Source organism: Larus michahellis, chromosome 5, assembly GCF_964199755.1.
Source record: "Larus michahellis chromosome 5, bLarMic1.1, whole genome shotgun sequence".
NCBI lineage: Eukaryota > Metazoa > Chordata > Aves > Charadriiformes > Laridae > Larus > Larus michahellis.
In genome coordinates, this window is record NC_133900.1 from 34,588,134 (window position 1) to 34,606,087 (window position 17,954).

Genomic DNA, 17,954 nt, shown 5'->3' on the forward strand with positions numbered 1-17,954 from the left:
TTCATGCGACAACACAGAATGGTAAAAGGCAGCACCGGACAAGCCTACACATTTTCCTTGAGAAGTGGCATGGACAGAACTCTACTGTTTTTAAGAGCACTCGCCAAATGTGTGCAAGCGTGATGGAGTGAACTTGGGCAGGCCAGTTCAATGGCATACGGAAAATGTCACAAGTTCAGCAGTTGAACAAATTGCTACCCACTTTGTCATGCTGATCTACAGGTACTTGCTTATCTTCAGAGCCTTTACTGATACCTGTGGTAGAATTACACATTCCATTCCAAATACAAGTTAAGTTATCACATATTGAACTTACTACAAAGCACAGAACTTGAAAAAAATAACCCAAAATAAACAAACCCTCCATTGACAAACTTTCTATGAGCTCATAATAATGAACAGTGTCTTATCTTTATCAACAGACGCTGTCTTACCTTTATCAAGAAAAGCTGAAATGTCCCTTTCTCCTTCTCAGCTCCCAAGAACAAAAGAAATGAACTCCACCCTGTGGGCAAAGAACATTTTTTAAATGGTTAGTGATATTCTGAAAGAAAGTCCAATTCATTACAAAATAATACAGACCTTCCAATTTTGGTATGATACTCAGGTAAAAATATAATAATAGCTGGAAAAAAGCCCACTGATGGCATACAGCTAGTTATATTTTTACTACATTATTTCAACAAGTAACACGGTAAGTGCTGCACATTGATAATGAAATAGCAACAATAATACTTTATAAGGAAAATTACACTTTTATTTATTAGGTCAGCTTCCAAGAGAAACTGACAGTACTGCAACCCTTTGTGCAAAGGTCAAACACACAGGTTTCCTCTGCACCTTAACAGAGGCCCCAGAAGAATGAAATAATACGATACACATTACTGAAAATAATTCTGGATGCCCTAATAGTTTATGTATTTATAAACTAAGGATCATCGCTCCTCTCCATTGTAACCCAAATGCTTCCATGGGAGTAGGATGGGATTTATACAGCAACAGACGTTTTAAGTCTTAGTTAGGGTGAGATCAACAGCAGAGAGATCGAGATTCATTTATTCTGCGATGTAGCCATAAAAGCTTTACTGAAGTCCCCAGCAGGAGCAGTTTCGGTCAGCTGCAGAGGACTGAAGACAAGGCTGGAAAATTATTCATAGAGGCTAGAAGCAAAAGACAAAAAGTAGATGGAGCAATAGCTACAGGATGATGAAGGCCGCTGGAGAATGAACGCATGACATGCTTGTATTGTAAGGAAAAGCAATTTCATGGGTTGAACAAAAGGCACAAGAGCACAGAGGCAAGGAAAAACAGAAGGACCACAGCTTTTGCTTCTTTTCTCTTTAATTAACTACTCCATTATCACACTAGAATGTGAAGCAGAAATTATTCATTTAGACAGCTTCCTTAAAATCTTTACAATGTCACTGCTTATCTTATCTGAAGTAGTTTTACATATATCAACACCAATTCAAGAGTTGCAGAATGGGTGAATTTCATTCCAGCCCTAAACAGTGGCCAAATATTTATCATTTCCTTCACAATACTGGAACAGCTAGAAATTTTGCAAGGGCATAAATACAACAGACTTGCTGATAATGGCCAGATTCAAGTAGCTGCCCTTGTTTCTACAGCAGTTTTATTATTCTACAGTTGTCATATTCTGTTGTCTGAAAGGAAAAATTAATGTTGTTTGTTATTGAAGAAAATACCTAGGTAGTGCTTCTGATTTTTAAGTGCCACTAATCATATGCTACACTTTTTCTATTTAATATGCAACTAGCTTGTAATGACATAGTTAATTCACAATGTAAGTTATAGTTTTCCTGTTATCAGGGTAAAAGAAAATCTCCATGAATTTTGTTCATATTAGTTCTCTGAACATTCATATATAGAACAAACTACTGAAGTGAGTTGTGATCATTTAGTTTTGCTTCTAATTAACACCTTCTAACGACGAGTACATTTCCCCCAAAACACCTGTAAAACTGACAGCTTGGGAGCCCTCGTGCAACCATAATATATATTTCAACTTATATTAAAAGTCAGAAAAATTACTGACTTCACTCCTTAGAGTCACTGGAGGGATTCTGAAAACATCCTTTTTCATTGCTGAGCTTCCTCATAGGGCTCAAATACTGTGGATTCCGCCCTTTCACATGCATCAAGTTGTGCACATAAGGTCATACCCATTCTGAAATATTAACTTTCACATATCCTAGAGGTTTGTCTGGTGATTACACAAAGCTAGAGGTAGAAATGCGTTGGTTTAACAACTTAATTTCAATCCACTCTATATCAATATTTCATCAGCAAATTTTTCTACCAGCGCACGTTTAACACAGCAACTCTCAACACTACGAAAAACTGTCTCAAGTTAGTAAGCATCCAACAGCAAAGTCTCCTGGCCTCTTCCAAACATGCACACAGCTCTGCTTCCGTCTCTCATCCCCCTGGCTCCTATTTGGAGAAGAGGGAGATGCACAATTCTTGCAACATCACTTTGTGACCAAGTAAGTCCAGCCATCAGCAAACCAGGCTTCATGGGATGACTTGCCTGGCAGCCGCCCAGGGCTACGGTGAAGGGTTGCTCCTACGAGCTTCCCCACAGTGAGGGTCCCACCTTTGAGGGACATAAACCTCTGAGTTCAAAGTAATAGAGATCATAATCAAGCACAACAATTTCACAATTAAACCCAAAATTTTTATTTATACTATAATACTAATTTAAACTCTACTCTGAAGTTTAGATTAAATTTTCCTACCAAAGCAAAGACTTTAAGTTTATAAGAAAATTACTTAGGAGCTAAAAAGTGATTTGCAGTAAACAGCAATGATTTCAGCTTCTATCCGAAGGGTGATCATTTTCCACTAAACCTAGCTCCGTCCTTCACTCCCACAGAGCACCATTTGTACCTTCTCACAGGACGTCTATGGAGGAGAGGAGCAGTACTACCACCCACAATCACATGCAACCCAACTCCGATTTTAGCTGCATTCACACCTGAGACAGCAGTGGAAAGCAGACAGAAAACGCCAACTTCATGCTCATGTACAAACAGAGAAAAAAATCTGTTCCTGAACAGAAAAGGCAAAGATCTTGGATAAGCACGTCACATAGCTGTTTGAACTTCCCAATTTACCCTATCAAATGCTTCTGTAAGTAGTCATTCGTGTCTGTTTAACTGTGCCCTCTTGCACAGTTAAAAGAGGGATGAGGATCTGATTTGGAGGTTATAATTTATGTAAGCAGTTAAATTTCCATGATCTTTTTCTGGAGGATTTTAAACAGGATGGTTGGTAGTAAAGGATGACAGCTCCTTCCCTCAGCTCCCACCACGGAAGAATCATGGAATTGTCTAGGTTGGAAGGGACCTTTAAGATGACATCAAGTCCAACCATTAACATAACACTGTCAAAACCATCACTAATCCATGTCCCCAAGTGGCACATCCACCCATCTTTTAAATACTTACAGGGATACCTATTCCACCAAATCCCTGGGCAGCCTGTTCCAATGTTTGACAACCCTTTCAGTGAAGAAATTTTTCCTAATATCCAATCTAAATCTCCCCTGGCATAACTTGAGGCCATTTCCTCTTGTCCTATTACTTGTTACTTGGGAGAAGAGATCGACCCCCACCTCACTACACCCTCCTTTCAGGCAGTTGTAGTAGAAAGCGATAAGGTCTCCCCTCACCCTCCTTTTCTCCAGATCTAACAATCCCAGTTCCCTCAGCCGCTCCTCATAAGACTTGTGCTCTAGACCCTTCACCAGCTTCATTGCCCTTCTCTAGACCCACTCCAGAATCTCAATGTCTTTCTTGTACTGAGGAGCTCAAAACTGGACGCAGCATTCGAGGTGGGGCCTCACCAGTGCCAAGTACAGGGGAAAAAACACTTTCCTAGGAATAATGTCCTTCTCTTCCTTTTACCATGTTCAACAACAGACAAAACCATGGTAGAGACATTTTCACATGACGTTCCTGTTTTCTAGAATCTCTGGAAACTGTTTCCCTAGTCTTTTTCACTCTTTTTTCTCAACTCCACCCTGCAGAGATGAGGAACTGATCTCAAGTAGGTACACCCTACAAGCGAAAGCCCCCAGTAATCACAGCACAGCCTCACCAGCTCGAAATAATAATTTCCACTTACAAACAACCTTCAAGTATATGATTTCATTATGACATTTTTAAAGTATTCTTGTTGAAGAATTTTCCCATGCTAAGCTAATGTTAAATACAGAAATGGTGATACATTCACTACAGGCAGGTCTCTGTTCCTGCTTTAGCCATGACATTGTATGCAAACTTACAGCTTCTAAGAAGCACGTTGTCTTATTTGAGAATGCTTTCCACTTTACTCCTTAATCTACTTAGTTTTTTTAGTTTGTGGTCTAGAGGAAGTGCCTAACAAACAAGTGTTTCATCCAGCAATTTACTATATCTTTACCTGTATGAGCTGGGTTGAAATGTAAAGATTTTTCTTCATTTTTTTATAAGACAGAAAAGCCTAAAATGAGTAAGAAAAAGAATACATAACACATAAGCAGCACAATTTATGCTGTGCTTTAGCGGACCAATATAGCTGCGATAGGATACACATATGTCTGATCTCAGAATTGGTACATAACCAATACAGGAGCCAAAGAGGTCAACGACCATTAAAATGTGAAGAGGATTCAGCTAGCATTCACTCTTAATTTCATACAAAACACCAACAATCCCAAACTAATTTAACATTCCTCTTAAACCCTGCAAGAACAGAGACAGAACTTTACACTGTTTCTGTCCTGGGATTTCATGAGTATGCTGATACTACGGCATTAAAAAGCTGGGAAACACTAAAGTAACCATTAAAATGTCCTATTTTGTAAGACAAGGAAAATTTTTGCCAAAACTGATACTTGTTTTGACTTCTTAAATGAAGCTAAGTATAATATTTTCATCATTCTCTCATAGCTCTTTCAGGAGTCCACCCGCTCAGGGAACCGGTGCACAAAGCCGACTGAGGACAAAAGGCTCAGCAGCCACCAGCAGGAATCTGCCCTTTCCCCCTCCTGCCATTTGTCAGCCTTGCAGGCAAAACCTGAGAGAGATGCACAGATTGGAATAATTACACAGATTGTTCAGGGATAATTAAGCAAATTACTCAGAATCAACAGTATTTAAAATCTATGGAGAAAATTAATAGATGCCATCAGAAAGTTTCTAAGGGAGACAGATTATAGAAAAGTGCTACAGCATGAGGAAAATGAGATTTCATTTGATGCAGCTTACACGAGACAAAAAAACTGAATGGGAAAGCCTGTGATAAGATTTTTTGTAACATATGTAAACATAACATGTATAAATATGTAGCTTGATTGTAGAGAACTAGATAATTCTTCCAGGCATCAGTTTTCATCAGTGGCTTCAGTTCTCAAATTACACAACTTTATGATAGAATGATCCAACGTAATGCATTTGCAGTTGTCTGTAGGCCTACAAATTTTGTCAGGGAAAAACATAAGTCTAATACAGACAAGAAGCTGAGTAGGCACATCATTCTAACTACAAATAGACCAAAAAAATTTCATCTGAAACTGAATCAATTCCTCCCCCTCCATTAGACTATGTGATGTCATAGTAAGACAGAATCATGCAAGATAACAGTTTTGCTAAGATCAGGGCAATTTTAAGTTTGCTATTTTAAAGTGGCATATCAGAGAGACAAGCAGAAGTCTTTAAATATAAAAAATAAAACAGATGATTCAGCAAAACAGCTGAATTGACATGAACTTTCAGCTGAGAACTGAATCTTTGGAAAGATTTGATTCTAGCAGGAAGGTGCCCATCGGTGACAAATTCTGAACTCTGAATTCCACCACACAGTCAAACACTAGGGGAACTACAGCACACAGTCAGTAAAAGTTGCTGATAATCCACCACCATAAACATAATTCACAGATATGGCTAAACTTTTCTCCGTAGGTTTCCTGTGGCTACCAGAGTTTAGGTTATCAGGAAAAACAAGGCCCTTCTGTAAAACATTCTTAAATTATTTCAGAAATAAAACCACTGCTGCTTTTCCATACACTGAAGGCTTATCCATTTCAGTGCACTTCTGTAAGGCCTTATTACTTCCTATTTTCTGTACCTGTTATCTGCAAATTAGTGCTGTCTGTGAGATTCTCCAAGGTGCAGGCACTAAAGAAAACCCACAGGTGATCTCCTATGCAATGAAGTCCTTGTCTTGCTCGTGCTTTCCCACATCCACCCATAATACGCTTTCCCTGCCTATGGCTCCATGCCATTCAGGCATTCACACACTGAGCCTCCTTTGCTCTCTATTTGAATGACAAGCACCTATCTAAACAGCCAGTATGAAACCTGATCCCTCTGTTTTCAACTAAAATCCACCACTAAAAAAAGGAAAAAAAAAAAAAAAAGAAAGAAGAAATTCAGACCGCCTTTTGGAATAATACATTCAAGTATTTTCTTAGTATGAAACGACTAAACTCCGCCCTTCCAGTCTGAAAAGTCTCTGCAGAGAAAAACAGCAGAGTTACATTCCCAGAATTACAAGGAGGACGGGGAATTTTGGCTTCAGTATTTGCTGCGACTGTATCCGTCGTACACAATGACCACAAATCAGATGCTCAAGGAGTAAGGTTTAATTCATAAGACTAGATCAGATTTAACCCAGGATTAATGGGATACAACACAATCATAAGCAACTGAGATGACAAGGGCTGTGATTGCTTGGCATTGTAATTGATCCTGGGTTTGGGTTTTTTGAGGTTTTGGGGGAGGTTTTTGGGGTGGGGTGTTGTTGGTTTTTTTTTGCTTTATTTGGTTTTTAAAGTAAACTATAGATTTTTCAAACGCACAAATCTTTAATATTTAAAAGTCTGATAAACAGCTTCAATATATAATTAGTAATCCACTCAGCTTCAAAGGATTTTAGTGCCTCCCTATCAGCAGAAATGCAGTAACATTGTACTCGTTTCCACTTACTTCATGGAAAAGAAACCAAGAAACTAACGTAATCACTTAAAACACAGTCAACTTTTAAAGATTTTCTACAAAGTTCAAATACAAACAAAATGAGACAGTATAAACATCCCTTACGTTTACATTGCTCTACTGAGACTAATCAGAGTTGTCAATATTAAATACTGTATTCTAGCCAGTCGTGAAATTAATACTTGAGACATTCTAGTGTTGTTTTTAACTCAGAAGTAGAGGAGAAAAGGCACTACAAAAATCATGTGTGTTGACATTGTGAGTCATCTATTTCTACTTCTTAAAGTAACTACCACGATTAGTTTGAGGCAGGTAAGTTTAAGGCAAGAGTCAGAAAATACATTTCAAAGGACTAAGCCTAAGAATTTCACTGTGGCTTCCACCTACACTTAGCAACTGGAAATTCATTTCCACTCTCAAGCACAGACTGGGCCCCAAAGACCTATTTCATCCTCTACGCACAAACTGGCTGGCACTATTCGTAGAAATGCTGGGCCTGAGTAACTACATTTTCCACATGGAGCTTACGGAGACTTTTATAAGAGATGGTGAAAGGAGCACTAGGCTACAGACCACAAAGGAGAGTGCTATGTGCTCCATGAAAATGACGGCAATACCTACACTGAGGCAAGTTTGGGAAGATCGAACACAAAACTGCAGGGTGTGGATGACAAAAGCACATATGTACAGTTGAGAACTAAAAGCCATTGTGGTTGTTCAGTGCTTTTACCTAGCTGAAGACACGCAGGGGCACGCACTCCCCACCTCCCACAGTGAGCAAGCGGGACCCCCAGGACAGCAATTCAAAGAGGAAACACGAGCCCAACCCCTTCTTCTTTCTGAACACACACTCTGCATCATAACGTGACATGCACCTGAAATAGGTAGATGGTCTCCCAATAGACCCACCTTCTCAGCTTAATCTGTAACTCAGTGTTGATACGGTAAGCCACAACCATGGAATGCTATTAAAACAGAAAAATATTTATCCAATACAGTAAGAGTGTAAATCATTTCTGGGTGGGCCTCTAAATCCAAAACTTTTTCCATTGAAACAATAGGATTACATCAGTAGTGAAATATATACCAATATCTACCCATACACACGATTGCTCCAATGTTGAGGAAATAGAGGGAGAAAGTTATACAAAATGTTACAAAAATTCATTTTTTCTTCTCTTTTTTAAAATTAGACTAAAAATGTAAACAGACAGTGAGAAACGCTCAGAGGAGATAGAATTACAGGTCATTTCAGGCTGATGCAGTGAAAAACAAGGAAGCTAAAGCATTCTGCATAAAAATCAGAGTAATTTTTAAATCATTCCTTATTTACAACATGATGTGCTATTACCATTTTAAACAGGGAACAAGATCTGTTCTCTCCCGTTTTCATACCTTCTCTTCATACAGAACTCTGCATTTTGCATTAAAAAGACCAATTCACCCTATACTGTAATTAAACATGGTGAGTTGGTGTGGGGACAGGGACACAGAACTCCTTTCTAAAAGGACACAATCAAGTTGCCACATTAAGCTGAAAGAGAAATGACAGCCAGATCTTCTCTATTTATGAACAGACTTCATTGTCTTGAAGGAAGGAGAGAAAAAGGGTGGCTTTTCCATCACAACTTGGAACATGGCATATCATGCAACTTCAAACTAGATGGCCAAAAGCGAATGAACACACTTTGTGTGAACACATGTGAAAACTGGTATCTCGACAAAAACTGCTTACTTGATGAAATCTCACAACAGTAGTAAACCATTGGAGTACAAAGTCATTTGTGAACCAAATGGTTCGAGTGGAAAAAATGCACCTCACTATAGCACAGAGCAAGTTACTAATTCACTACAGTAGAAAGCAGTTTGGGAATTGAATCTTGGAGCACGTATCCTTTGGCTTTTGTTTACACTTTGGAGTTGAATGTTCTTAAACTACACGGGCTGCCTACTAAGTAACAATCACAGGATTTGCGTGTGTATGTATCATGTACGTGTAAATATATGTTTGGCAATTACATGAAGATTGAGAATGATTAGAAGCCTTATGCCATGGAAATACTGCATAGGCATAAGGAGTGTATAACATTACCCTTGAATAATTAAGTGTCAGAAGGTCAACCCACGCATGCAGACCTTTCCTCAAAACAAGGTTACCACAGTGACCTTTTCAGAACTGCCTGCCTCCTGCTGCATCTTTTGCTCATGTCTGCTCCAGGTTTTCCACGTAGTTGGAATTCCACAGATGGTCCCCATCGCCCCCAATGAAATGCGATGGGGAAATGGGAAATGCTCTTTCCAGATGAATTCCCCAGAACAGGACTTCATTTCTTAGGCAGCAGAGGGATATTTTCCAGAAACTCATGATTCCCAAGAGCGCAACAATTGGCTAATACTTAATCATTCTATAATCTTAGAAAATCTGGTAGAAGTTTAAAAACATTTTCACAAGGCACTGATGTTCCAATAAATGCTGGAAGCTCTCTGACCAGAATTTGATAACTGTACATTAAAGGATTTGGGCATTCCTTCTCGTGGTTTCAATATAAATAACATATTCTTAATAAAGCCTATGCTAAAGTAATGCTTTTGAAGTTTTAGTCAACTATTTTAAACACGGCATTCTAATGTCCTTTAGTAAACACACAGAGCAGTCAATAGTTCAATACTCTAGTCTCTCCTTTCTCTTACTATTTTATTATATTTGTTGATGTTAATGATTTGCCAAGTTTATTTCCCTTCAACTACAGCCTCTGTGTTCCTCAAAGTTCCTTAAAAATTACTTAAGTAACAAAAGACATTATGGCACAAAGATAAAAGGAAAGATATTTTAGTATATAATTTCCCACCTCAACACACACAGCTGTGCCCATAAATGCTCTTCATGCCATCATAGTATTACAACAATACATACACATACATCCTTTGGCAAAAATAATCCATGTTTATAACAGAACATTGCGTTCAGATTCCACGTTTAGTGATCCTTTTCCAGGAATTTGCTCGCATCTCTGGTGAAGTGCTGCAACTCCTGCATTGTATCTCCACTCTACACAGGGAGAAAAATACGCATTTCTTCCTTAGAAGAAATTTGATATAATTAAAAACAGAATAATTATTATAAAAAAATAAGTTGTATCCTCTCTCTACACAGACATATCTCTCATAAATGCTAAGTGGACTTACTGATCATGGTTATCAGGAAAGAGATGAGAGATCCTGTAACTCAGATGATACAGAAATGTATATAAGGAAAATCTTTAATTTCCTACATTAGTATAATATTTAAGGGGAAGTAAAAGAGAGGTAAACATGAATAGAATGAGAATAAAGGAAATCTTGATTTAATAATTGATTTTTAATCTCCTTTGCATTTATACTTCACTGATCTTAAAAAAAAATAAATCTCATTTTCACTGGCTGCTGTAGCCACTGAAACAAACATTAACTCTAAACGAAACTAAAACAGGATTTTAAAGTAGTGAAATAGCTCACTAAAGCTCACTAAAGATACCTTACACAAGTGTTAAAATGGGTTTACCCAAATGCTCTTTGATTCAAAACAAAGTTCTTGAATAAAGAATTTTCTACAAGAAAGGTTTATTCTAATCATGTGTCAGATTTTTAAAGGTTTCAGTTCACTGCTCTAAAGCCTTCCCAGGACCTTCACAGAGGCTGAGCACCATCATCTGGCACCTTAAAATAGGATTCCATTGAACAACTAAAAAACCAATAATGAATATATTAAGCTGGCACCTGCTGAGATTTTAAAATGCGCCATGGTGAGCTACTGCTCCTTAATAACGCCATTGCACATTCCTCCTCACCTGCGTGAAGCCCCCAAATGCTGCAGCTGGTAGAGGCTGCAGGAGAAGGGCTGCGAAGTGCTCACTGAAAGTAACCCAACAAAAAGTACTTGAACACCAGTGAAGCCTCGGAAAAATCTGCCTATGCGCTCCTACAGTATTATCTAACAAGATGAGCCAATTTCAAGCTTTCCTCTTATTCTCAATTTAAGTTTTCTGTTAAAGAGTCAGTTTCTGAAAATTAGGATGGTAACTGTTCAACATTTTCTCTTCTAAGATGAAAATTCAAGTTACCTTAAAGGCAATACATTACTCTCTTTTTACAGAAAAAACATCAAATCAAATTTTAAAAAGCAGATCACTTTTAATTGAATGTTTTATTTAAAAAAAAAAATCTTAGAATAACTACTAATCTTGAATCTTTAAATAAGATTAAATGCTCTAACTGGTGCTATACCACTTCTCATGTTTATAGACTTTTTATTTTTACCTTTTCAAACAATCTTGGCAATGCAGACAGACAAGCGATTTTTCCTAGTTTCCTCCACTTCCATTGTAGCTGACTCAGGCTTGATTTCATACATCTGCAAAATATATTTGGTGTCTGGACTACTAATCCACAGAGATCTATTTTTCAACTTGTTTCCTTGGAAGGTGATGGAGTCAATTCTATTACTGTTATTTTCAGAAAAATTGATAGAAGTTCAAAGACTACTGTTTTGTTTTAAATAGAGCCAGCCTTTGAAATTCAACTACCTGCCAGTGGTCTAAAATGCCTTTTTAAGCAGTTCACATAACATAGCAAGTAATAAACATAAGGCAAAACTTTAGCAAGTATGAAAAGATAGGAAAACACCCACATGCCATTACAGCCAGTTTCGACCTACACGTACAATATAACTCAAGCATAAGGTAACAGTAGCTTAACTAATTCTATTAATCTCTAAGAGTAAGCATTTCATTTGGCCATTTTCACATCCTGTAATTATTCCAGAGGAAACACAGGTTAAAGGTTCAACTAGCACTTAAAATGTCTCCTAAAGCATAATTATATCTACAAGACTTAGCCTGTGGGTAAGATCGGGAAACCTATAACACAAAGCATTTATTTTTTTCAAATACACTGTGGAGTCCAATCATCCAAAAAAAAAAATCATTTTTTTATTATTAACATTCAGTTCTATGCAAAGTGCGTCTCAAGGAAAAGCTATCTGAAGCCTGCAGAGTTCAGGCCATGAAACATTATTATTCAGTTATAATAAATGATTAAAACAGAATCGTGATCTCCCTCTTCAAGTTCTTTCAAAGGAAACATCATGAAAGCATAGTCACAGCTGTCCATTGCTCGATTCTGTAGGGGATCAAAATAGGGGATCATTGTAACAGCACAGGCCTCGAGAGCAGCCCTGTTTGCTAAATGGAAGCATATGGCTTCACACGAACACAAAACACCTATTTGGTTTTTCGTGGCTCGTTTTTGGAACAGGAACTCGTTTTCAAATATGGGAAGAGAGCCCACAAACTGTGCACGTCACGACATACCTGTTTAGATAAATTACGCTCTTAGGAAGGAAAAAAAAATTACAACTCCATAAATTGGAATTGCCTGGCATACAGCGGGAAAAGGCTGAGAAGAGGTGAGCATTCAAAACAGGCAGGAATTCAAGTCAAGTAGATAATACACTACAACGAGAGAACCTTGCAATTCTTATCGACAGAGTCCCCTAATCTCCTTCTTCCCATTAAATACGCACAATGAGTGCCATATGCAGCATGTGTTAATTTGAAACAAAAAGATATTCAATCATATTAACTTGCCCTTGGCAGTTTATAAGACACACAAATAAAAGGCTATTTGTTTGCCATTATTAACAAGGCTCTGATTTTGCTCACCTATGACCTGTCTTTGATTTTTGATGTGAAAGCATTAATGGGAAGTGTTCATAATGAAGTTTGTAAGCACCAATTCAAAGACGGGGTGGGTCCTGAAAAACAACTACTTCACTACTTATTGCAAGCGGTGCAATTGATGGAATCTGGCAAGCAAGTTCCAAGGTTTTGGCTTACAAAAAACCAAGCAACTTGAAAAACTCATGACAGAGATATTAATGTTAAAAAAACCCCAAGCTCTCTAATGAGCAAATACTAGAATTAAGGCTGTTCATGAAGCACAAATTCAGGCCTTTTATATTTATAGTGTAATGGCTTCACTCAATATTACAGATCAAGCCATCTATGCAGCCAAGAGGGAAAAAAAAACCCCAAAAAAAACAAAACCAAAAAAATAATCATACCCCAAACACCAATACTCCCATGACCAGTGCAAAGTTCTAAGCCAAAATTGTTCTTCTCATCTAATCCTTTATTGACTGTTTACCCCAGTTTAGATGATACAAAAATCTAATAAATCGCTGTATCACCACATATAAAAAGACTGTATGAAAACACAGAAAAGGGAGTTTCATAACAAACAGAAATGAACATTGACCTACTATAGTGTCAAGCTGAAACTTAAACCCAAACCCAAAAGACCGTAGGTATTGAGTAAGAATTTTGGTTTACACAAAGTTTTCCACTATTTATTTTTAAAAACATTACAGTTTTACTAAAAAACCCCCAAACCCCCCTAACTGGTTTTGACATATTTTTAGAGTTCTCCCAATGTTTTCCTTTCCTTGGCAATTTTTCTTCAGAGTTGCATTAACATCTCACTCACCGACACAAATGGCTAACGGATCTGTATAGGTACCTGCCAAAGATGGCAAGCACTACAATACAGGCAACAGAACAAGGCCTGAGACGTTTTATGTTTCGGACACTCTTCCTAACCATTTTGACCTTCCAACACCCAGAGCTACAGTGAGATCAGGAGGCATCTTAAAAGGATTCCCCCTAAGTATCTTCTACAAGATAAAACATAAAACTATATCTATTTGGGAAGATAACTCTTTGTCACTACAAATATTTTTCTGATTGTTTCTCACTTAATCCCATTTATATCAATGACATCTAGGGGATGGAGAGGGAATGGAAATAGCAAAACGTTGGTTCTTCAATTCCAGCATCAGGAAATGCTGTTCATTAGTTTATGAAGCAGCAGATAACTCCAAGGTCTCCCTGATCTTTCAGCACTGTGGGGCAATCTTCCCACAAGGGCTAACTGTTCCCACACAGCTCTTGCACTGTACAAGTTACTAATCTTTTTGTTAGCACCTGGCATTCAGCTTTTCTTGTTCTACGTCTGTTTTCCCGAGGAGACTATACATCGCTGATGTAACCCCAGCACAGTGATACAGCATGGGATCCTGTCCCAAATGTATCTCTGGCTTTTCAGTTCTTTCCTCTTCCTTCTTCAGTATCTCAGTGTCCTCCTAGGCTGGAAATGGGCATCTGCTCTCTGCATCACTAATGCTTTCATTTTGATGGTGGTCATCTTTTATGCATGACATGTGAAAGGGCAAGGCTTAGACATTTTTCTTGCTGGCAAGAGCCAAGGTCTGAAACACCAGAAGCAAGTTAGCTTTAAACGTCAGATTTGCCTATGGTAGGCTCAAGATTTCCTTTCCTCTTTCCATTCTAGTGCTGGTGAGTTGCTACATGCTGCATAGAGCCATGTTACTGTTGCTGAACACTGGCGACAGACTCCATTGCAAGCGTTCACTGTTTTGTTTTCCCTCCCGGTCAATGCAAGAGGAACTGCTGGGTCGTACTGAAAGTTTGCAAAGGATGAGCTGAAGTCAATGCAGATGACGTGAAATATTAAGCATTCCAAACATGTATCTTCTCAAGCATCACTCACTCAGTGTATCTAAAGGTAAGATGTATTTTTGAAGGGAGGCACGTGGTAAAAAGAAAAAGAAGTTTATATGGAATCAGGGTCGATTCAGACATGTCTAGCAATGGAACCTATTCAGTATGCAAAGAATTACAAGTTGAGTGGGTGGGGTTTTTTTGAAGCATAGGGCATCTGCAAAACTTGTGTAAGAAAAATAGCATTCAATCGGTGTATGTGAATATCACAAGTATGTTGATACCTAAAGTCATAAAACTACAATCAATTTGAAATAAACACTAACCTAAATCAAGGCGTACAATACTGTTGAGACATTTATTAAAAACAACATGAAAATGTACGCACAGTCAAATATAAATTTTGCTTTCTGTTGAAGGAAAGTATGACAGCATGCACCTGTTGTTTACAACCACTGCTAATTAAAAGGTGCCAACGCAAACCAACTTGCGAACTCTCTGTGCTGCTCAGTAGAAACAAACTATGGCCCTGATTCAGCAAGCACCTACTTCTGCTGGAACGTGTTACCCACCTTGAAAGTTCAAAGGAATGTCTCACCCGAAAGGAGCTGTCAGCCTAGCATAACATTTCGACACTTGAGGCTAAAACGGTACCCAAAAAAAGCCATGCCAACACTATATATATACGCTTTGTTTGTGAAGAAGTGTGATGTATACTTTCAGATGGGGAATAATGTTTCTTGTTATTTTTTTTCACTTATGGCCTGTTATAGCTCAGTAACTGCCCACTGGAGAGGCTGTTGGCCATGGGACTTCTACAGCTGCATTTGGCGGGCAGAGTTTAAACTACTGGTCCATTCATTTACAAAAGACCCTCAGATGCTGCTGATGGCAAGGCATGGCATTCTCTCTGAGTAACAACAGCTACTTCAGCTTTCTGTACAAGGGTCCTGCCTAGCAGGACAAGTATAAAAGAGCACTGACTCATAACCCCATATCGAGTATGCCCTATAATTATCTTCCACAAGAACGGCACTCCATCAAAGGCTATTGTTCAACCCACTTGTGCAATATGAAACAAAGAAAATAACAACCTGGGAATTAGATATAAAGCTTTCATTCTAATTCCAATTATTGCCAGGAAGGAAAGAGGGGGTGGGGGTAAATTAATCACTTACATGCAGTTATTAGTGCTTTAGAAACATGAATTTATCTAGAAGCATCAAGCCTCAAATCCCAACCAATGGTCTTCACCAAAACTCACAGAATTCCAACAAAGTGAGAAAATCACCACCTCTTCTCGCTGAACCCCATCTCTAAACCAAGTGGTGGCAAAGCATCCCTGGCCATCTGTGGCCAGCCTCCCACGCAGGCCGGTGCTCTGCCCTTGTCACCAGCCCACCTGTGCAGCTGTATCCCCACGCTTCCCTGCAGCGCCTCCGGTTACTGCGACCACTCCTGATGGAAACCCATGAATGTCTTTGGGCTCTTGCGATTAGTTAAGTATTAGCATTTTCAAAATGCATCTGATTGAGAATGGAAAACAGAAACCTGCTAGACTTGTTCATCTCTGCTTATCTTAAATCCCCTGATGACTAAGATATTTAGTATCTTAAAACATATGGGTGTTTTTCAGACTTCTGTACAACCTGCAATTATAAAACCAGGTTTCATATGGTAATTTTATGGATCCAATATCATCTGGTATCTTCTTAGATTTCATTTTTCAGAAAATACCTCTCATTTGTAAGAGTATTTCCCGTAATTTTGCTCTTTGCAGAATACTTCAATATATATATGGTTTGATTTACGGAGTACCTTCCAGTTAGAGCGCTACCTTATTGTACAGAGATGCAGACCCCATCCATCTAAGTCTACAATCCTGCGTTACATTTTCACGCTGGTGAAACTCCACTGCAAAAAAATCAGGCCAGTTATTGCTACGTGGTCATGCAGCAAAGTTGCAGCAGGCATGCTACACTGAGAAGGTTTTTCCATGAAACAGAGACGATAAAGGCAGTGTCATTAGATAGCAAGTAGTGATATTAAGCGGGAAATTTAGGACTGAAGTAGGTAGTTTACAACAGGCAAAACCGCCCCTTCGACACAGCTGGTAGTGAACATCTTTGTTGCCGAATGAGGCTGTGGTGTGAGACTCGGAGTTCAAAACCAGACTAGGCAAGCTCGGGGGCAAGAGGCTGGGATGTCACCTCTAACCCCACGGCCCACCAGCGGTGGGTGCTGGGAGGGTCAATGGGGAATGGACACTGATGGGGCCAGGCTTCTTTGTCCTCCCTACAGCGCGCCCTCCACAGCCACCATCAGGGACAAGTTCCTGAGTGAGACCCACTGTTGGCCCGACTGTTCTTAGCAGTGACTATTATTGTTATTAGTTAATCAAATAAAAGCAAAACATGATTGCCAGGATGAAGCATTCAGTGTTTGAGAACAATTTGTTTGGTTTTGGCCATTTCTCACACAGCGTGTCCACACCATTTTAGTCTCACAAACACAAAATCACTGCATTCAGTGTTTTAATAACTCTTCATGCTTTAAAACTGATTTCTCGTTTTGTTTCCTTTATATTGTGTAAATGCACACACGCAGTCACACATACATAGAAATGATACAGAATTGTGAAACAAACACAAATAACTACTTAACTTTTAAAACCTCAATTTAGCCCTGCCTTCATCTATGAATGTTGCAAAGTGAATAAAGACTCAATATTTAAGTTGTCTACTTCAGCCAAAACACTCATTGTGCATTTCAGAACATATCATGGCATTAAACACACTGTATATCAAGCAAGTAAATCAAAGGCACAATATTTTATTTTTTTTAACTACATCAATTAGTCTTCTATGGCAGGTGAAGGGATAATTTACCTGTTGCTGTTAGCTCACCCTCTGGTTGTAACTTCCAGATACCACATCATATGATTTGAAACGATCCCCAATAAATTATTATCAATTTGACATTTACACTGGTGCCATTAGTGTTAATTTTCAGTTCTCACTCAGAGGGACCATGATTTTAACCTAATAATTAGAAGAGTAAATAGGCTACTAATATGCATTATAGAATTAATTATTATTTTAATTAGTATTAATATTATATTACATGTAATTATTATAAGAGTAATTATTAGTACTAGTACAACTGGTACTTGCAACTCTAGAGGCTAGACCTGATTTTGTGTTAAATAAATAGTATATTTTCTATGTATTTCTCATGTTAATAATGGTTACTTTTTCTAAAGACGGGACAGCTGAATTTGAAACATTTGGCCCCATTGTTTTTCCTCACCTGGGTGAATAAATCCTGGCTCCACAGAGAACAGAAGATTTCTATTTCTTTATTATCAACTTCCTCTGTGATACAGAAAGTGCTT

General features: G+C 38.4%; 1 protein-coding gene across 5 annotated transcripts in view; it reads right to left on the reverse strand.

Annotated features, from left to right (window-relative positions):
- Positions 1–17,954, reverse strand: part of BMPR1B (bone morphogenetic protein receptor type 1B) — a 269,885-nt gene that overhangs the window by 205,775 nt on the left and 46,156 nt on the right. For all 5 annotated transcript variants that reach the window (XM_074589519.1, XM_074589520.1, XM_074589522.1 and 2 more), the window contains one exon: positions 435–505. The gene's annotated coding sequence lies outside the window, so the exon portion shown is untranslated. The remainder of the gene's footprint in view (positions 1–434; positions 506–17,954) is intronic.